Genomic DNA, 23856 nt, shown 5'->3' with positions numbered 1-23856 from the left:
AAGGGAGGTCATAGTCTCCCTATACTCATCACTCATCAGACCAATGATTGAGTACAATGCCCCATTTGGAATGTATCTGACCCGACACTTGCAGCAGCTGGAGAGGCCACAAAAGTTCCTCACCAAAAGGATAAAGGGTCTCAAAAATCTGTCTTATGCTGCCCGACTGAAAGAACTCCAGCTCTATTCAGTCGCTTACCGCTTGCTCAGAGGTGACCTGTGCCTGACATACAAGGCCATGTCAAACCCAGAATTGATGAACATGCTTCACCTCAAAAAATCTAGATCCCTCAGAACCACAAGGGCGGGAGACTTAAACCTCGACACGGTTATTAATAGGACGTGCTGGAGGGATAGATTCATCACCCAAAGACTCCCTATGCTGTGGAACAAAATCCCGGTATATGTGAGGCAGAGCACCTCGCTGGCCTTGTTCAAGAGGAATCTTGACCAATGGATGGGAGATCGCAGATATACCCCAGGGATTACCTCAGTGTCACTGCTCGACAGAGGCACAGCAAAATAATGGGAATAGTTTCTCCAAACAAAAAGTGGTGGTAAGCCACAAAACTATGGGCTAGGCTTGTAAATGCCCTCGGGCAGATAGCCTAGTATGAACCTATGAACCTATGAAACCAGCCAGACACAGTGTTTTAGGTTATTGGCATCATTGTCATAATTTAGGGCAGTAGGGACAATAGAGTTCTAGCCAAAATAGAGAGCATATTGTAAGCTCTGGCATTTGGACTTGTGTCTTGTGAGGTAGTAGGGATGTGAAGGGGTGTATGGGGGGGTGGAATTAACTCTCTCTCCATGATAACTGCACAATCCAGGACATGAATATGTAAAACCAAATTTAGAATAATCACTCAAATACTCTACAATGAACAGGCAGAGAGAGAGAGAGAGAGACTGCAAAACATAACTGACAGTACATCACCTAGGAGACCTAGGAGAGCTATTACAATCAAACTGGTTTGCTTACTGCCTACTTCTAGGTAGATTTGTAGCAAGTTGATAAGTTTTGAAAAATCTTTGCTAACTTGGACTGGAGAAAATATAGGAGGATGCAGGAAAGCAAGATGCATATAATCTGGTCTCATGGAATCTGAGTTTTTAATTTTACTTGTGGCTGCAGTTTTCAAATATGAAATCATTAAAGGGATATCTCCCCTTAGTTCCATAGCACTGTGACACATTCTTTGCTTATAGTGATGCAGCATAGCCACCATGTCCTATGGGTGGATGATCACTTCATTGCTGACTGACAGCATACTGTATTTTACAATACTTCTTCCAGCTATCTAATTTGAATTAATGAACACCTTATTACGGCTTCTGAGATTTAAATCAAGTGGAGTTCATCAACAGACCTGGAAGATTTGATAAGAAAAGACAGCAGTTTCATTACTTGATTTAATCTAGAATTGTTTCCATGCCTAGAAAACTTTCTGAAAGCCAAGTAGCATCTCCATTTTTCTGCTGTGTATTTTAAGAACTTCATGCTTCTATCATTTTTTTTTATTTATCTGTGTATTTAGTGCCTTAACAATATAGATATTCATAAAAGCAGTAGTAAGTAATAAAATATCTTAGAACTCATTGGCATCTTAGAAAATAATATCTTATCTTAGAACTCATTGGTGATATCCCAAGCAGACTTAGTCACATCATACTCTGTGTTATAGTTCAACCAATAAAATTCTTCTTTCTAAATTTGTGAAGACAGGCTTTCCAAGTATGCATGCACTACAATAACTGTCACTCTTTGTAATTAAATTCTGTACCATAGTGTATGCTCACTCTCTCTCTCGCTTTTCTTCACCTGTACCTTTACACTTACCCCCCCTCTTTCCTTCCCAAACCCTCTCAATCCCTAATGATTGCTTCCTCTCCCATACACAATGGTTAACCAAGTAACTGAACTGGTCCTTATCTGTCCCTTTTAAGACTTGACCCAGCTATAAGGACAGAGATCACATAGACAAACCATTTGGTAAGAACTACAAGAAAAACACAGCAAAGCTAGAGTGTTTCTCTGTATGGCCAAATAAATCCACTTATGCTGTACTGACAATGTCTGAAAAATGGCAAAAAAATGGCAAGTCTACAGCTTGTGAGATTTGGTTTTAATGAATGCAACAGCAAAGACTTAAAGTAAAAGTAAAACATTATGGGAATTCAGAAGTCATGTAACTCAAACACTAAAACATATTTTAAGTATACCCAATGAGCCTTCACTATATGAGGTTACTGTATTACACAGTGAAGATTCTAGATTGGGTGGGTCTTCCTTGTAGTTTTTTAATAAATGATTTGTCTGTATGATCTCTTTACCCTTTGGCTTGCACATATATTACACAAACAATATATATATATATATATATATATATATATATATATATATATATATATATATATAAAACCAATCAGCCAGCAAGCTTTGGGAAACTTAAGGAAATTACAACTACAAAGAGAAAATCATTAACAGACACAGAAAGAATACAAACTCCACAAACCTTGTGACTGGTAGTCAGGACTAAACCCTCAACCCTGGAACTATGACACAGAGACTTTACCACTGTTATTGTACTTTATTTGTGGTTTTCTGGATTTTTGTGGCAAATCAGTGAAGGGTTGAATTTACTTAATAATGACAGGCAGTTGAATTTCAGACTTCATATTCTTCAGAAAATAAATGGTAACACAAAACCTTTATTCTAACAATTTTCTATGTTTATAAGATCAGTATTTGAAATGTGTCCCTATTTTTGGGGTTGTATTCCCCAATTATTGGCTATGTCCAGGTTTTTTGTGCTAAGAGGTTGAGAGCTATGGTGAGAAGTAAGAACTGAATTCACTAAATGATAGCCATTTAAGTTTCAGTCTTCCTATCTTTCAGGAAACAGATGATTTGGCATAGTGATACATTGCTCTGATTATAGTGCACAGGGTCTTGGTTCAAGACTTGGCAGTAAAATGCATGGTGGCAACACAACATTTTATTCTAGCAACTTTCCAAAATTTTACAAGCAATGTTTAAAATGTGTCCTTGATTTTTGGACTTTTGTCCCTCTCACAATAAATTTTGGCTTTTTCCAGATTTCTTGTGCTGTAAGGTTGAGAGATTCAGTTTAGTTTCGAGTGAATTTTACAAGGAACTTCAGGGGAAGAGAAGTTTAGAGTTACTTATGCTGAGTCTGCTTGCATTGTTAAGAGTATAACAGGTTAAATAATTGCTTTTGATGCAGACGGCTGTGGGTTCTACTCCCACAGTATGTAGATGCATTACTGACACTGTACTGTGTTGTTGTGCTTTTAAAGGGGGTGGGGATAACAAGTCAAGGGTGTAGCTACAGATACAACAGAAGTGAGAAAATGTCATGAACAAGGACATTTGTGCCTCAGTGGAAAGAGCAAAAATATCATTATCCCAAATTCAGGAACAGAAAATCAGAATATTATGTTCTGTACTGCATTACAAGAACATATTTTTAAACAAATACAGTACATTTTCCAGCATTCAAGATAAAACACATTTTTCCACTGCAGAAGTGGAGAAGCAAGAGTGGCAGTTTAACAGCTCCTGGATTACAATGATAGTTTTGATGCTTCAGGATGAATGTAGAAGAGGGTCTGTCAGTACTTGGACTAAAAATTGGAAGTCTTAAAATCTGCAGTTTGCCTAGTTTATTTTGTTGTGCATTTACAGCTATTGAGTTGGTCACAAATCAGAGTAAGTCAAGCAAAAAAATGAAATTGAAAATAAGTTTGAGAAACTGTGCAAGATGCCTATGCTATATATATATATATATATATATATATATATATATATATATATATATATATATATATATATATGTGTGTGTGTGTGTGTGTGTGTGTGTGTGTGTGTGTGTGTAAGTAGACTTTTATGATGCAAATGTCCTGAATTGGGCAGTTTTGTCATTATTGGTTCATGGATTTTGTTTCATTGCCTACTGGAAAATGTTCAAACAATAAATTTAAAATGCGCTCTAAGTCTAACAAGTGTGCTCTATTATACAAGGAATATAATTTAATAAAGTCAGGGAAGTGTATTAAAGAACACATGTATGTTTCTTGTTTTGTGTGCAAGGGGCCTATGATTTGAAAGCAGCCCAAATGTAATCTTTACCCACCACTGCCCAGATGCATTTTCTTTGGATGTTGTGTGGGTTTCAATGCCGTTTCAATGAATGTGAGTTTCAAGGGCAGAAAAGTTTTAATGCTAAGTCTATTTTCATTGTGAGACACTATTGTTTTGTTTAGCTAATGTCTATTAGTGTGTGTGCATTGTGCTATAAAATGTAAAGATAAAATCCAAATAATTATTGTAGAAGTAAAGCAGTATACTCATTAGTGTTTATGGTAAATGGGGCAAAATAGCCAGATAATGGGACATTGGAATGGTTGCAGGGGGACTCTGGTGCCATATTTTGGTTGTCTGTTCTTCAGTTTGCATTTGAAAGTTTGTATCCCACAATTCCATTGGTCCAGGTGGGGTTACATAATTATGTAGGTAAATGTTATGTTAATCAGCGTACAGATTTGTACCTATTTTCCATGGGCCGTGTCCAGATTTTTGATGTTTCCAGGTTGAGAGGTATGAGCCTTACCATGCTAGCAAAAGCACCAATGCACCATTGTAGATACTCCACACAAGGTCCTGTAATACATTTCTGTCACATAATATTAATTTTTTTCCCAATTTGTTTTTTTTGTTTTTTTATAAAACATGTTTACGCACTGTGGCATGCCATGTAAGCATGTCCAGATTATTAAAAAAAATTAATTGAACTTATTTCCTTTAATTTTTCAGACACACAGGAGGATAGTTTCACTCATATCTGTATGTGGTATACCATTTCTGTCAGTAAATCTATACTTTTATAGCCCCTTTTGCCTGTCTGCATTCCTGCACACGGAATTTTTCCATGTATACTACAGACACTGACACAGGGTCTGAAGAACTGCATCTCTGCTTGCGGGATCACTCTACCTAACTCATTTGCATGAGACTCACCTGCTTATGAGGTGATTTGCATGCCACAGAACTTCCCATGTTGGTGCTTGTATGTGCGCCACTCAGCAGTGCTTACTGAATCTGAAACCTGCTTACTTTCATGTAAGCAGCATGGCACAATGTCTACACAGATAAAAAGTGTAGGCTTTATTAAATTCCCCCCATGGACTTTATCTCTCAGTCAGGTAGCTCATTTAAAATGATTGGAAGTAAAAAAATGCTTCCCTAGGAACTACGTGGGAATTTTTTTTGTTTTACACATTAGCAGCAGAGGAAGAACTCTAGGCTTGTCTTTTATGTTGTTCATTGAACTATGCTGTCATACTGGGGTACTTTAAGGAGAAAATATCTGCCGTTGAGAGTGTTGAGCTGTACTCACTTATTATACTATAGAGTGAGTGTGTGTGTGTGTGTGTGTGTGTGTGTGTGTGTGTGTGTGTGTGTGTGTGTGTGTGTGTGTGTGTGTGTTGTGTGTTTTGGGCTGCTTTTGTACATTCCTCAATTATCTTCACAATCCACAGCTGCATGTTGGTTCTTGATAGCTCTCTATTTCCTTGTTCAGGCTAGGAGATGGCACTCTTCTTCCAATATACACTGGAGGATTTTTTTTTTATTTCTTTTTCTTTTTTTATTAGCAGTATGTAGCTTATGACATCACAAAAAACTATTTAATCAGCAGATTCTGGAAATATGTCACAGTAGAAAATAAAGCTCTAATGCCAGAATCCATTATATAGATTCTGTTAGCACTACTTTCACAAATAAAATGTTCTGTTTTAATTTAATACTTCTGTTTTAATTTAGAAGTTTTTCTTGATCATCAGGAGGTCTAGGAAAAGTATAAGGGACTTCTACTGGCTGTAATTCTTATAAATATATAAACAGTGGGATTTAGATTTTCTTCACCCCTAGAATATTGTGATAGATATATTTATTGGTGGCTGAATTAAATTGTTCAGGTGTTAAGTGCCTCAGTCACAAGATACTGGGGAAGAAAACACTGATAGTTATTTTCCTTAGGAAATCAATATCAGGACAATTCTAAGTATGTACAGACAATAAAACCTTTGTTTTGGGATATTTCTCCCTTGTTTGTATTTGTGTGACTGTTGAGTTTGTATATATATTTGGGTTTTGGAGACTTGCCCCACAAATAAGAGGTGAAGGGGCCTTGCCCAACTGCAAAAATTCTTTCAGTTGAAAGTTTTAACCTCTTGATATTTCAGGCATAGGATGGTGTACTTCCTAGTAAATAGCAGAAAGTAGGTGGCATTTTACTTCAGGATCGAGAGCAAGATGCAAGGAAGACAAAAATAGTGTTTGTTCTGTTTCACTTTAGATGTAGATAAATCATGTAACCACTAGTAAGAGAAAGACTTTTCAAACAGCTGAATGTGTGCAGCAGAGGACACAAGGCAGCATGGACACACAAAAGAAAGGGTATGCCAAATAAATAATAAAAGATCATTCACTGAGTTACAAGGCTACAGATGAAAAAGGGACAATGACAATAACCTATAACTTTATCTGGAGTACTGCGTATTGCCTGTAAACTCAGGCAGCAGAAGGTAACACCAGAGGGTAATGGTGTATTACCTGCACCAGAAGCCATACAAATGAGCATAGTGTATACAATCTTGTGGTTAGAAACAAACAGGAAATAGAGGGGAATGAAGACAATTTTAAGTAGTTCAAGAGAACCTACATAGTGTAAGTGGGCACCATCCTTCAGCTAAGACACTTATAAGAACAAAATATAAACAGTTTCAGTAGCTCAACATATTCTGGCTTTTGATTCTATTCTTACTCCAGACAGTTGGATTATTTCTTTATTACTAGCACTACAGTGTAGCATAAGGGGTGCTGCAGTCCTGACAGTGGTGTTTTTTGGATAAAACATTAGGCTGAGGCTCCATCTACACGAGTTGTTGATTGCTCAGGTGAATATAAAGGATTCCATGGTAATTATTGGAAAGAGTAGGGGTCCTTATTTAAATACATATGTACATAGATATATACATATTTAAAAATGCATATAATCATTTAAAGTAATTTTAATTTTCCTATTTTTTACACATCAAACTATATATATATATATATATATATATATATATATATATATATACACACACACACACATATATATATATATATATATATATATATATATATATATATAGTCACTTTAGAAGCTCGAAATACTGAAATATTGAAATTCAGTATTTTGAGGCCATAAAGTGGAGTCCTGAAAACAACAAAACCTCAGAGGTGCGAAATTCAAAACCTCGCACACTGGAGATTTTGAATTAGCACTTACGGTGTTTCGCTGTGGTTGTGGATACAGGTAAGTGTTTATTTGTTAGGCGTTTTGGGTAGTAGCTGTGGTGTGTGTGTGTGTTAGTGTGTTTTGTTGCTGTGATGTGTGTGTGCGAGGAGAATGTAGCTTGTGTGGTGGTGTTTTGTGTGTGTTTGTATGTAGTGCGACCTCGAAGTTAGATCATTTAAGTAGGGGAGTGTGGAGGGGTGCAGCCCCCACATAGGGTTGCAGGGGGGCTTGTGCCCCTGCTTTTATGTAGTAGAGAGCTTGTGTTTGTGTGTGGGGAGGAAGGTGTGTGTGTGTGTGTGTGTGTGTGTGTGTGTGTGTGTGTGTGTGTGTGTGTGTGTGTGTGTGTGTGTGTGTGGAGTAGAAGTGCTAATTCAAAATCTCTGGTGTGTGAGATTTTGAATTTTGCACTTCTGAGTTTTCGTTGTTTTCAGGTTTTGACTTTATAGCCTCAAAATACTGAATTTCGATATTTCAGTATTTCGAGGATATAAAGTTAATCCATATATATATATATATATATATATATATATATATATATATATATATATATATGACAAAACCGACTAGTAGAAACTCAAAGAAACACTATTAAAATGCAGAAAAAACTTCAAAAACAAAATCATCCCCAAGGGGGGGGGGGGGTGCTACAGGAAATAAACACTGGAGACAGGAGCTGATTGCTGAGCGCTTTTGTTCGGTTTTATTACTACAAACTTCTTCAGAGCGATACATTAAATAAAAATCCTTTACTTGTTTAAATAGTATTGAGAATGCACACAATTCAAACGAGGTGTAGAATACAGCGTTTTGATAGGGTAACAGTGTAAAGAGACTGTCTAAGTGGCCAATGCAAGAAGAGGACAATATTTTATATATATATATATATATATATATATATATATATATATATATATATATATATACTTATTTTTTATATCAGCCCTACTCCTTTGTCCATAACCACAACCTAATAATTTTAATATTAATGACAATATCAGCTTTCAGATTTCCATTAAACAAAATGTAATTATTTCTTTCCATAATACCCATACTACATAAAACATTTTTGTCCAAATCCACTTTTGATTTTTTGCTTATATTCTCATAGCATCCATATTTGATCGTATCCATATTTATATCCTCATTATTCTTGAAATTTTCAAAAAAAAAGCTTCTGTACATAATTTATTCCATAGTTTTTTTAACTCCTTCACATTTCAATAAAACATGTTCTGTTGCTTCTTCTTCACCACAATGCAAACATAATATTTCACTTTTCTTTTTGTAAGACATATTTGCCTTTATCTATAATGTTTTATTCCCAATCTCCAAAAAAAAATCTTGAGATTCAACATCATGTACCATTTATTTATTTCTTTAATTGTTTAACCTTTGCTTCTGGAATATTTTCCCTTGGATTAATACAATATTATTTCCCATGCTATTTTATACCATATTTTTCTATCTTCTTCCACTCAATCTTAATTTTTCATATTTTTTATCATTTGTTGATAATTCTCTATTTATTTTGTTCTTTTGCTACTTCTTATTCTTTCCTATACTTCCTTGTACTTAAATACATTTGTCACTAAATTCATTTTTTGTTTAACCAATTTAATACCTTATGCAAATTTAACACTGCAGTATATACTATTGGATGTATCCTCCTTAGTTATTAATGTATAATACACTCTTTTTAACAGGAATTAATCTCAATTCCCATGTAAAGGAGAAGAATACTTCTAATAAGTTTTTCATACATTCTAGGAATTATGACAACACTGGATAAATATGCTATCCTGCCTATTAATACTTAATTAATTAAATGTACTTTTTCCTTATATGCTAATCTGTATGCTTCCATAATATACAGATATCTTTCATTTCCTTTATTATTTTATCTCATCCCTTTTCACTGCCTTTGTTATAAATATTTATCCCTAGAACAGATATTTCTTTCATAGAAAACTGTACATCTGCTATTTTTATTATGTCACCCATTCACTTACTTTATTCCTTATTAAGAGTCATGCCTCTTTCTTTTAAACATTTGACTAAAGAGATAATAATTTTTCTCATGCATTCTCTGATTTTAGTTGTCATAATAATATCATGTGCATATGACATCATACATGGAATCTCAGCTTCTGTTTGCATTATAAAATTTGCATTCTTCACTTTCTGATTAACCTCTCTAACTACTGTTTTCATAATGAAAGCAAATAAAATATTATTCATAGGACACCCTTTTGTTATACCATTGTTCATATCTATTTCTTTACATAATCAACCATATACTAAGACTCTTACTTTATTATTATATGTTGCTATACATCATCATCATCATCTTTCAGCTTTTCCCATTAGGGGTCGCCACAGTGGATCATCTCTTTCCATTTCTTCCTTTCCTCTGCATCTTGCTCTGTCACACCAACCGCCTGCATGTCCTCTCTCACCACATCCATAAACCTTATCTTGGGCCTTCCTCTTTTCCTCTTACCTGGCAGCTCCATCCTTAGCATCTTTTTCCCAATATACCCATCATCCCTCCTCAGCACATGTACAAAGCAACGCAATCTCGTCTCTCTTGCTTTGTCTCCAAACTTTCCAACATGAGCTGACCCTCTAATATACTGATTCCTAATCCTATCCATCCTAGTCATACTGAGTGCAAATCTTAACATCTTTAACTCTGCCACATCCAGCTCTGACTCCTGCCTTTTTGTCAATGCCACTGTCTCCAACCCATATAACATAGCTGGTCTCACTACTGTCTTGTAGACCTTCCCTTTCACTCTTACTGGTACCTGTCTGACACAAATCACTCCTGACACTCTTCTTCACCCATTCCACCCTGCCTGTACTCTCTTCTTCACATCTCTTCCACATTCACCATTACTCTGAACTGTTGATCCCAAGTACTTAAACTCGTCCACCTTTACCAACTCTACTCCCTGCATCCTCACCATTCCTCTACCCTCCCTTTCATTTACACACATATATTCTGTCTTAGCCCTGCTGACCTTCAGTCCTCTGCTCTCTAGAGCATATCTCCACCACTCCAGAGTCTCCTCAACCTAATTCCTACTCTCACTACAGATCACAATGTCATCTGCAAACATCATAGTCCACGGGATCTCCTGTCTGATCTCATCTGTCAACCTGTCCATCACCACTGCAAATAAGAAACGACTCAGAACTGATCCTTGATGTAATCCCACCTCCACCTTAAATGGATCTGTCACTCCCACTGCAGTCCTCGTCACTGTCACACTACCCTCATACATATCCTGTACCATACTTACATACTTCTCTGCCACTCCCGACTTCCTCATACAATACCACAACTCTTCTCTAGGCACCCTGTCATATGCTTTCTCCAAGTCTACAAAGACACAATGCAACTCCTTCTGACCTTCTCTATATTTCTCCAATAACACTCTCAGAGCAAACATCGCATCTGTAGTGCTCTTTCCTGGCATGAAACCATACTGCTGATCACTAATCATCACCTCCCTTCTTAACCTAGCTTCTACTACTCTCTCCCATAACTTCAAGCTGTGACTAATCAGTTTTATCCCTCTGTAGTTACTGCAGCTCTGCACATCACCCTTATTCTTAAAGATAGGTACCAAAACACTTTTTCTCCACTCCTCAGGCATCCTCTGACTTTCCAAAATTTCATTAAACAATCTAGTTAAAAATTCCATTGCCATTTCTCCTAAGCACCTCCATGCTTCCATTGGGATGTCATCTGGGCCAACAGCCTTTCCATTTTTCATCCTCTTTATAGCTGTCCTTACTTCCTCCTTGCTAATCTGTTTCACTTCCTGATTCAGTACCCCCACATCATCCAACCTTCTCTCTCTCTCATTCACCTCATTCATCAGCCTCTCAAAATACTCTTTACATATGTTGCTATACATACTTGCTTGATTTTATTGCTAAAATTGTATATATTCATAATTTCCTACAGTATATCATGCTGCATTACATCAAATGCTTTATTAATATCGCTTACCGTAAGTTTTGTAACTTCTCTCTTTCTAACTATATCATCAATTATTTCTCTATCATTGATAACTCTAGAGATCTTTTTTCTTTAATACTATATACACATTCCTCCATTATGTATTTCATCTTATTCTCAAATCTTTTTTGTATTATTTTCAAAAATATCTTACAGTATTTATTATTTAAAACTACTGGTCTCTAATATTTTATATATTTTTTCTCCCAGACTTTAATATCCAAATAAACAATTTCTTATATTTTAATCGTAAACAAATTCCTATACTTTAATCCTTCATTTAACCATTCATTAAATACACATAAGTAATTTTTCTGTCATTCTTCTAGATTCTTATAGATTTCAAACACAATACCATCTGGACTGGATACTGATTTTACATTTAACCGTTCAAACACCTTTTTTCTAATTCATATAGTGTAATATCTTTTTCAAATTCTCTATTAATTTGTTCAGATTTTTAAATTTTCCACGTCCTTACACTACGTCTCTTTTTTATTAAACATTTCTTCCACAAACCTTACAACAATTTCCACACTTTCTTGTTGACTTTTCTTTATATTATCTTATTTACCCTTCATTCCTCTCATTACACTACTATCCTTGATATGGTGAAACCTCTTCTTTTCTGTCTTGTAAAAAAACTTTGTATATACAACCATTCCTTAATTTTTGCATATTTTTTTTTTATAAATGTCTTTTTCCTTTTCATAATATTCTCTATTACTATTTTCTAAATTATTCGTCATCTCAATCATCTACATGATTTAACATATTCATGGTTTTCTTTCTTTCTTTCTTTATTCTGCTAAACTAAATAACTATCTTAATATTTTCTTTAAAGATAATCCACCATTCTGACTGGTTAACATTAAATGCTTTCATAGGGATGTGTCTTTTCCATAAATGATTAATTTCTTTCTTTCCTTTCTTTTCTTTTTCATTTCATTCCTTTTCATGTATTCATTTTATACCCTTTCCTATCGTTATATATTCATTATTGTGATATATTTCCAAACACATTGCCAAATGATCTGAGAAACCTGTTACAATAGTTTCTTCTTTCATTATACATATTTTTTCTGATACTAAAAATAATTAATTTCAGATTTTAAAGTATGTCTCCTATAAGGCAGATGTTTTTATTCCATATAATGAATCTTCCACATTTCATTACTTCCATCATCTTTTTTACATCTTTTCCTCTTTTCTTTCTATTTCCCCTTAAATCACAATTGAAATCTCCTGTAACTATTATATTATATTGATATTTACAGCTACATAATCCAATATTTTCTGGAATAAATTCTGTCTTTCTTTACTAATCACACAAGTATATAACAACTTAGAGTTGACCCAGTAGTCATGGACTTTGGGACACACATAGATAGTAATCTAGCCATTGATCATCACATGTCTACAGTGGTGAGGAAATCATTTTATGTTGTGCAACTTATAAACAAAGGTAAGTCCAAGGAAATCATTGTTCCACTGTATAAGGCATGCATCAAACCTATCATTGAGCACAGTTCCCCCTTTGGTATGTACCTAACCAGCCATATCCAACAATTGAAATGTCCACAGAGGTTTCTCACTAAAAGAATACAGGGCATAAGTAATATGTCCAATGCAGACCGCCTCAAGGCCCTATCCCTGTATTCTGTCTCCTATAGGCTTTTGAGGGGTGATCTATGCCTGGCATACAGGGCATTGTCAGACCCCACTCTGATGGACCTCCTGCACATCTACAAAAAAATCACCAGAATTACCCATTCTTAAATCTTAAACCTTGCCTGTGATATAAATAGGACCCGCTGGAGAGATAGGTATGTATTCCAGAGACTACTCGTCTATGAAACAGGCTCCTCATCCATGTGAAGCAGAGTTCCTCCCTAACCCAATTCAAGTGCAATTTGGATAATTGGATTGGAAACCAGAAATGTATCCCTAGTTTGGCACCTATATCTCTAATAGACAGAGGAAAACTGTAAGATCATCTTCCAACTCCATGCTTACACTTATCAAGGGATTCAGAACTTGTCAGAGATTTGAGAGGAATGGCTAGGCTTAAAAAGGCCCTTGTGGTCATTAGCCTAGTAAACAACTATGAACTTATGAGCAATAATTCTATAATCCTTTTCTTGTCATCTTAAATCTGCAATTACTAATCTTTGCATTTTAACTAATATAACATCAAAAATCTTCACTACTCTTCTTCAGAGAACTGCTATTCCTGAACACTGCTCATTCCCTATGTTCCATATTATTTCTCCATCCCATATATTTTTTATGTTTGCAATCTTACTTCATATGTCAAAAATCTTATATCCTCCAGAATTATAATATTGACATCACATTAGTTACACCATTCTAAAAGTGATATCCTTCCTGACTATTAATGGCCACTGAGAGAATCCTTAAATCATTATTTTCCCTGTTTCTTAATTTAGGAGATATAATCCCATTCTTACATTAAATTCTTATAAAAATGATTTGTATCCATTCCCTTTCTTCTTTGCCTTTATATTAATGCCTTTAAATTTTATTTTTCTCTTTTTACTCTTCTACCAATATAATTCTTTTTTTCTCTTGTCATCTTCCAATGTATATCTTCTTTGCCAGTAACTTCTTATCCTATTTCTAATTCCTCCTTCATTACTTTTTCAGTATTTCCTGTTTTATAATGATTCGTGAATTTCTATCTCATCTTCAGTCCTGGTCTGTTCTTTATCCTTGTTCTGATTCACAGTGGTTAACTCATTCTCTTTTTCTTTACAACCCGTCCATAAATATCCCCTTTCTTATATTTGTAATAATAAAGTTCACATTTCTTTGCTTCATGTCCTGTTTTACCACATATATAACATTTCTTTTTATCACAATGACTAAATGTCCTTCTTTTCCAAAAACAAAGAAAAAATACATGTATTTGGTTGCCTCCAATATTTTAAAACACCCCTGTTACCATCAACATTTATAATACTTGGAACATGTATATATTTTCCCATTTCCATGTTTAAAATGACATTGCAATCTCATGTCTCAATCCATGATTTTCTTACTAGTATCTTGAAAATATACTTTTACTACATATTCATTCTATTTATTCATTTTGTCTTTTTTTGTATTCACATAGAAATTTCCCCATGCATTGTTCAGTCTCAAAAAATGTCCCAAAATGTCTCTTTAGTAATCAAAATAAATGTTTTTACTTCTTGTGTTTTCATGTCCAAAGGTGAAATTACATTGTCCCATACCTTGTATCTGTTCAACTCCTGACCTCTTTTATTTTGTAGTCTTACTATGCATTTTCTTTTTACACTGTCCTCTCATTTTTCTCTAGTTCTTTCTTGTGTAGCTGCTACTGTCTCTGCATATTTTTTTTTGCTTTTCCACTTCCTTCTTTTGATACTGCTTCTACATCCTACTCATTTATTTTTTCCATGATGTCTCCCATGATACCTCATTCTCTGGCTCACTTTGGTTAATTAATTCCTGTAGTAAATCATCCTACAACCCTCCCAATTGGAGGGTTGTAACTATATATTCCTCTCTGACTGTCTCCTCAGTTCATTCAAACAGCTTTTTGCTGAAATTCTTCCTCTGAATCTTTAGCATCTACATTTCCTTTTTTTGAACTGACATTAACCTCTGCTCCCTTTGGTTGAGTTTCTATCTTGTGCATCATCCTCCCAGCCTCCTCCAAGCTAGGAATGGGATGTGTGCACATACTTGTGTTTACCAACACTGAGAGTACAGGTCATGAGTAGGGATTATTTATATATATATATATATATACACATTACATATTATTTACATATTTACATTATTTACATCTATTTACAAATCTCCATACATTATAAACTTCGATTTAAGCATTCCCCCCAATCTTGTATCCACAACCAAAACAATATTTTCTCCAGAATCTTTGTCAAGGTTCATTTTCCATTGTATTTAATAATTTAATTTAGTCTCTCATTCCATATAGGTCATGAAACATAAAATATTACTCTGTCCATTTTTTTCACTTCTTCCTGTTTTCATGCACCATTATAACCAAATTCTATTATGTCCATATTTATTTGCTCAGATTTTCAGAAACTCTTCACCCTATTATGTTTACATATTTCTTTCCACAAATTATTAACTCTTTCACATTTCAAAAACATATTCTTAGTAGTTTCAAACTCTCTACATTTATTACATATTTTACTTTGCTTTTTCTTTTATGGCATATTTGCCTTAACCAGAAATTTCTTAATAGTCAATCTACATAACAAATCATGACATTCTTTAATCTTGTTGTCATTATTATCTCTCATCATTATGTCTTTTTTCTTATCTAGTTCTAAATATTTCCATAGGTCAATGCAATAAAATGTTTTTATAATATTTAAGTACCATTCCTTTCCATTTTTCTCACATATATTATTTTTTATTTTCCATAACACAATTTTCTTTTGGTAGTCTTTCATTTCTTCATACACAATGTTTTTACTTTGTTTTTCAACTTCCATTCCTTCCCACAATTCTAATATATTATATAGTATCTAATTATATAAAATTAAAGATACTGCATGTACTATTGGGTTTAAAAAATCCAAGCCTCCTTCTCTTCTTTCATGTATAGAATCACTCTCTTGACTGGATTCAGTCTAGAGCCCAATATAAAAGAGAATATAATCATCATTAGTTCCTTTTCATACTTAATAAGAATTGTACAGATGTTAGCAACAAAACAACTTTTCCTATTACCATGGTGTTCAACAAGTGTGTTTTTTTCTATATGAAATCTGTATGATTTCCAAAAAATAGTCATATCCAGCTTCTTTGAGTATATTATCCCATTTTTGTTGTCTGTCTTCATTCCTTCCAAATATTATTCCAGATATATCTATATATTTTCATATCTTCAAAACCAAAGTTTTTACTTTCCTCTTTATTTATACTTAAACCATTTTTTTATTTATACTTAATATTTCATTTACTTTTTCCATCCATATTTTATTTTAACAATAAGTACAATATCATCTGCATAATTACACATTATAGCAATTGTATTTCCTTTACCATTTTGTATCCCCCACTATTTGCCATTTTATTAATTTCCCTCACTATTACATTAATTACTAATGAGAAAATTACACTGCTCGCTGGGCAGCCCTGCTTTACTCCACATTCTATTAATATTTCTTCCTCAGTCCAGCCATTTACATTTAGTTTCAGATATTTCCCTTCATAAACAGATTTTATTACTTGTAATATTTTTTGCTTACATTATATACCTGCAAAATCCCCATAATGATTTATATTGAATATTATCATAGGCTTTACTTATATCCCCTATCATAACCTTGGCTTCTTAATTTTTATTTTTAATATCATCAATTATTTCTCTTATTATCCATCATAACTTTTGACCTCCTTTTTCTTTTCTTCTGAATACATTTTTGTCACATATTCTATCCATTTTTTAACATTTTTATTATTCTTATAAAAATGTATAATCCGTATTCTAATCTCTTTATTTCCTTTTTTAAATATAAATTGTATAACTCTTGCATATATTTCTTTCTCTTTAATTCCAGTTTCTAGCCATTCAATCATAACTTCTACAAAAATACATTTTTGCCACGCCTTCATTTCTTTATATGTACCATATTCAATTCCATCCAGTTCTGTTGCAGAATTCATGTTAATATCTTTTAGAATTTCATTAAATTCTTTCATAGTTATTATTTGTTCTAAATACTCATTATCTTTATTTAATTTTTCACCTTTATAAATTTGTTCTAACCCCTAGATTTAATAAAATCCATGTAGGCATAGTGTGGAGCCTACACAGAATGTTACCATGTCCGTGTATACAGTTCCCTGTCGGCAGTGCACCATGCATCTTAATCATGGCATGTTGCTGAGGGAGATCCATGGGACACAGTTATTGGAATCAGTGTAGGGAGTGAGGTGCTAATGGTGTCCACAGATGAGTAACACCCTTCCTGTACTGTCCAATTGTATTATGGCAATGTAATTTAATTATTTTAAATTTTTTTGAAAAACATGTTTGGGTGGTGCGGCACTGAGTGCAGCATTGCTAAGCAATGCCAAGACACCTGCTAGACATCTAAAAAATAGAAATCAGATATATTTAATTAGTGTGTAAAGGTCAAGTTTAAGTGTAGCTAAATGTGCTTGTGTGGTGTGCCACTGTGCACAGCACTGCTTAAAGGTAGCTCAGAGGTATATGTAAAGGTATAGCAATATTTCACATATCACATAGCTAAATAGCTAGAGTTGCAGTAGGTGCAGTGTTTGAATACATAGAGAAGCAAGTTAGCATTTTTGTTTCAAATAGAAATTATGCAAATTATTTTTAAATACTGGCCTGTGGCACCCACCTAAGCTCTACTAAGTCCTGCTAAGCACCACATAAACACAATAACAGCTGAAATTGTTTGTGCACTGCTCGACTCTGCTTAGCTGGTTTGCACACTGCTAAGCACTGCTAAGCATGGGGGTTTTAGCACTGCTCAGCTCAGCTGTGCTGGTTTGCACACTGCTAAGTGGTGCGCCACATTTTTAAATATTGCCTAATGGCATGCAAGGGCAGGAAAATAGGCTATATTAAGCCCAATAGGCAGGAATACAGCATAATCTGATGGAGTTCTGTCTCTGAAGGATACAATGGCAGGCATTGGAGAGGGTTCATGGTTTCAGGTGCAGCAGTGGGGCATTTAGGAGTCCTCCATGGTTATAGTTGGCCTCCTTGTTAAAAACCATGAGAGTCGGCTGATGCAGGGAGGTTACCAGGGCTCAGAGTACAAGGCAGAGGCCTGGGACCAGCTGGCAAGGGACTTCAGCAGTGCAACTGGTTCCCTCCCATAGATGAGCAGTGTCATCACCACCCTGATGACCTGAAAAGAGAAAAGGGGCTCTCTTGAACACCTGGGTCCAAGAATTCCAGGCTGGGAATGTCCCACATGTAGGTAAGTACCATTACTTGTGTTACACCAATATCTAATCTTGAATGTCTGCTAAACTGGTATGCATAATGGTGTGCTTCTCTCCCAACAGCTGCAGAGGAGAGGGCCCACAACATTGATGTGCATGCCGGGAGCTTGGCCAGGTTGAGCCATGAGTGTGGTGAGTACAGATGTATTTTGCTATCTATAGTCAAATAAGCAAGATAGAGTAAAGCATTAACTCTGAATAGGTATATAAAGTAAAGATTGTATTGCAATGACTGGATTTACACCTGTACTGCAAAAAGTGCATGCTGCCAACTGTAGTGCCATAAGCAGGGAAGACTAAAGCATTAACTGTAATAAAGTATATGCAATAAAAGTTTGTACTGCAATAACTGTGCAAATACAGCTCTATTGCAATAAAAACATGAAATCATACCAGTAAATGATTGAAGGTTTCTCTAATAATGTCTGTTGTGCAATGACTGTGGAGTTAGGACTGTTTTTCAGGGTATCAGTCATTTAAACTGTACTGCAATAAAAACACAAAATAGTATCAGAATGTGTATGAATGTATGTCTAATAAAGTATGTTATGCAATATGGCTCTTTTGCATTAAAGCAATTATTAAAACCATTCTGCAATTACAACACCCAGTAGTATCAGTACCTGAATTAAGGTATATCTACTAAAGTCTGTTGTGCAATGAGTGCATGTTCAGAGTTGTTTTGTAAGAAATGACTTATGACAACTGGTCTGCATTGACACCTGGACCAATAGCAATAACAGAAAAGTAAATTGTGTACAGCAGGATTGTCTTGTTTTCTCCATTGCATTTAAGCTACAAGCATTCAGGCTGTGAGGTACGGTGCTGCAGTCAGGTATAACAGTGTACTGGTTGTAGACTGCAAATAATAACCCATAATCGGATATTGTTTGTTGACTTCACAGATATTTCAACACACTAATAATGTATTGTGTACACCTGAATTCTATGTAGTAATGTATACTTTACCTAGTATCTCTGTCATGCTTGAATGTCATGCATCTGTGTTCAACTGTTTTTCCAGTCAAGCATAAAACTGTACCAATATTAGCAGGTCATATCTTGGTGCCAGGTGAGCTATAGGCAAATATCATTCAGTTAGTAATAAGCAGTGACTCAGTAGCTCAGTTTGTTAAATGCTATGCACGAAGTATATTTTTGCCACACACAGACCAGGGTTCGAATCCAGTGCTATGTAGATCAAAATATTACAGTATCAGTCACGTAATGTTTACAGATATTCTCTCCACAGGAACTACAGTAAAATGGATGAGGTATCCCATACTATGAGTACATTATTGTGCATTTGCACATGACAGACTGTTCCAATCATTACCAGGAATGTGAAAATACAGTATAAAATACAGGAATAAATGAAATAATAATAAAATAAAACAAAAGAAAAGAAATAAAATGTGTAAGCTTTGGTATGGCTGCATGCCTGGAGTGTGTGTTAAAGGCTGCTGCAATCAAATACATTTGATGCACATGTCCTCTGCAGTCGCTGCTCTTGGGTTCTATTCTCATGCCTGCCAAGCAAGGCATGATAGTTGTTTACTGTCTGTACTGTACATATGCGTGTCTCTCAAGTGTCACACTGTCACGGAATGTAACTGCTGTTGCGTAATCCGTCTGTCACAGATATATCAACATGATTATGTAAATAGCAAAGGAACACTACATCAGCCCACAGTGCACCTTGATAGGTATATACAATAGGTACACCTGATGTGCAAGTGTTCTATGTAGTTGTGTACCTGTAGTTGTTACTACTTGACCCATACTGTCCCATGCGGGTAGCTTGAGATGTATGTACATGCTACAGCAACTATAGGGCACTTTCACACATAAATAATGGACAGACTTGTAGAGTAGATAGCAGTACTGTTGTCAACTATATAGCCAGTAATGGTATTAATGGACTGCATTTCTATCTCTCCCCACACCTTATCTTTAAATATTTATTATTGTTATCCATTGCTTATGGTTTACTATTAACATATGTTGTTTCAAAAACATTATTTTGGAAAGTGTTTTATTATTGTTATGTAATACAATGGTTGCATATTAGCGTATTTTGCTGAAGTACCTATTCTATTGGCCATATGCCATGTTACTGGCATGCTGTTAATATACTGACTGTTCTGTTATTCACTGTTGTATTTCACATAATATGCATTGAAATATAATGGGATTATTTCCAATGTCCTGCCATGTTGTTATTACTAACAATGGTTTTGTTCATAACTAACCTAACTGTATTGCTTTGCCTCCATAACCACAGCATGTCAGGGTATGCTGGTTCCTTCTGATTCTCCTACCCTATGTCAGCTTGCTGTGGCACTGGGTCCCGCATGTCTGGGACCCAAGCCAATGGTTCCCCCTGCACTGGCCCTGCACCACCTTTGGGTTGAACTGATTCAGGGGATTGGGCCCACCCCCCCCAGGAGAGGTGGCAGAGGGGTGGTTGTCACCCATGATCAAATACCAATCATGGTGTGCAGGAGTGTTCACAGGAGCTATGAAGTTTACCTGCACTGGACTGAGAGCAGACTGGACAACCTGGTAGGGCCAGGTTGCCCTGGTGCCCAGCCTCCATCACAGCCACCTTTGGGGCAAAGAATGAACAGTGTGGACTGCCCATGGCTGGGGACCTCAGTCATGCTGCTGTCATCTGGAGGCACATAAACTTTGGATTCCATGACACCCTCCCCATCCAAGGTGTTTACCCCCTCATGTGTCACACACCACCCCTGTCTGCTGTCTTGTCTATCTGCAACTGCATCTTCAGCTACCCAACTTACCTCCCCACACATGCCTATATCCCTTCCTCAGCATTCCACTCTCCTTATTAAAAATAAAAAAGGCATCTGTCCCACAAAACAATATTGCCCTATACATAGCGCTCCATTTTGCACACTTGTCCACTGGACACAACTAATTTGGTCCAATTGGCTTGACAACACATTTATGCTGTCCTCACCCCTCTTTCTGAGATTTGAGAGTCCAGATTCATCCACAAAGTCTGTCAAACTGCACAACTGTTGCTATACAAGAAATGGAAAGCTATGTTCCTTTCCTACATCTGTCCTGCACATCCCTACCTGCCTTTCACTATGTTTTTCCCCCTGCTTGCCCCCATTTCACCACTGCCCTATCACTCCCTTTTTCTTTTCTTTTTAAAATTTTTAGTGCAGGTTTGCATGGAGCTAAGTAAAGTGCCATGATGCAGTGCATTGTGCAGCACCATGCAAAAACACTTAAATGAGCTTTAAAGTACCTTAATGGTCCTATGTGTTTCTCACAGTGTTAGGCACATGTGCAAATAATCTCTGCTGCTATTTTTTGAACCCAGCCCCTGTAAAATACAGCCTACTGCACTAACCCACTAAGCCACACAGATCTTAATTAAATCAGGTGTTTCCAGCAATACATACTGAATGCCACTGACAGACTGAAATCAAACCTAATGTGACAAATGAGAGTGTACCTATGACTCTGATGCAGAAATACACCAGTAAACAGCCAAATAAATAAGAATGGCAGTATTTGAGGCCTGGGATAGCAGGTAAATGTTCCCTTTTACCTGCAACATCTTCAAACACCCTTGCTAAGGTGTCATTGACAGAGTACATATGTCCAAATGGGACCCTGCTACAGAACAACTGCCTTTGAAAGCCATGCACATACTGATAGATGTAGACAACATGTCTCACAGCCTGAATGTCAGCACACATATCTGGAAAATACACATGCTACAGCACTGACTCAGTAACTCAGTCTGTTAAATGACTTGCATACAGAACTTTCACCACACACAGTCCTGGGTTTTAATCCAGTGTGATGCACTTTAAATACATTGTTGTGAATACAGCAACTAATGACTGGGTCATGCAATTTTAATCTCCAGAGGTTACTCTACTGAATTATGACCTACCCAGTTTTGCAAGTCACAGGCCTGCAGATAGGGACACTGCACATATTTGTATAGCCTACTATATTTCGCCTACTACTCTGCTATTGGCACTGTTGCATAACAGATGTACCTTAAGCACATGCCTCAACTGGACTGTCATGGGTACCCTTACTCTGGCTCTGCTGTAATGAGAGGGCTGCCACAGTTACACACACAGCTTTCAAGATTCCAAAGTGTTCACACTCCCCCCCCTACTGTGTCCTAGGCTGCAGCAGCAGTTGCAGCCTGCAGCATATATGACTGTATGTTAAGGTAACTGGTACAGACTGACCATACCTCCCAATCCCGTATAACACGGGATCCGGTCACAACCATACATAAAGGGGGGAAAGGCTCAGAGATAGGGACATGTTTCACAGTTTGCCCCTACAAAGATAGTATGTTGATAGATTAGCAACTATTACATTACCATGCATATTCTGACATTTATGAAGTGTGACACTCACATGTCTCTCTCTCTCTCTTCCTTTTGACCTCAACCCATAATGTTTGCCAGTGACCTGCCAGATGTACACACTGTTATGGGACACTGACCAAACATATGAGGCAAAACGGTGAACATACTTTACATCTCTACAGTGGACTTGTACTTACCCTCTGCGATGTTGTAGTCTCCACAGCTCAGTAATGTCCATCTCAAAAACTAAGAAAGGGGGCCAAGGCATACATGAAGGCCTAATAAATTGCAATGTAGTGCCATGTTATTGGCTAATGATAGTGAAATTCATCTGTTTTGGATGCAATTAGGAATTATGAGCCACAGATTGGTGCACAGGCATCTACCTATTAATAAGCTTTACCTACAAAAGGCAAGCAACTGCTTATGGGGACCAGGTCTCTTATGTGGTATTACTCACACAGACAGCGTATGTGCAGAGTTTTTGCAGAGGAAAACTTCAGTAAAAGTAATATATCACTCTACCAGGTATGTCCACAAAACAAGGACATAGCCAGAGTACATCAAGGACATTCAGGGGCACTTTTACAATGTTAGTACTATTTATCTGTGATATTGACAGACTGAGAGGCAATGAATTACAGTACATAGTTTGATGTTACAGGAGTGTACCTCCTTACTTAGTCTCACTATGTTTTACATGTAATCCACTATCTTTATTACAACAGCCGGCCATTGTAGGAGGGATGGACAGGGACAGTGTAGAGATGTGATTGAAAGCAGGGACAATTGAGAGGCATGCCTGTACGTGTTGGACAACAGAGTATCACAGACATGTTATTATCGTAGATGTAATTCAAGCCTACTGTCTTAATCCCTATTCCCCATACCTCCATCGTAGGTTTACCCCGGGAATCATCTCTGTGTCACTGCTGGACAGAGGCACAACAAACTAATGGGCACAGTATTTTTTAACATAAGGGGTGGCGTAGGCTACAAAAACTCTGGGCTAGGCTTATAAATGCCTTAGGGAAGATAGCCTAGTATAAACCTATGAACCTATGAACCTATG

This window comes from Protopterus annectens, chromosome 8.part0 (assembly GCF_019279795.1).
Source record: "Protopterus annectens isolate FY-2018-M chromosome 8.part0, PAN1.0, whole genome shotgun sequence".
Lineage (NCBI taxonomy): Eukaryota > Metazoa > Chordata > Ceratodontiformes > Protopteridae > Protopterus > Protopterus annectens.
The sequence above is the reverse complement of the archived record's forward strand: the minus strand, read 5'-3'. Positions refer to the sequence as shown.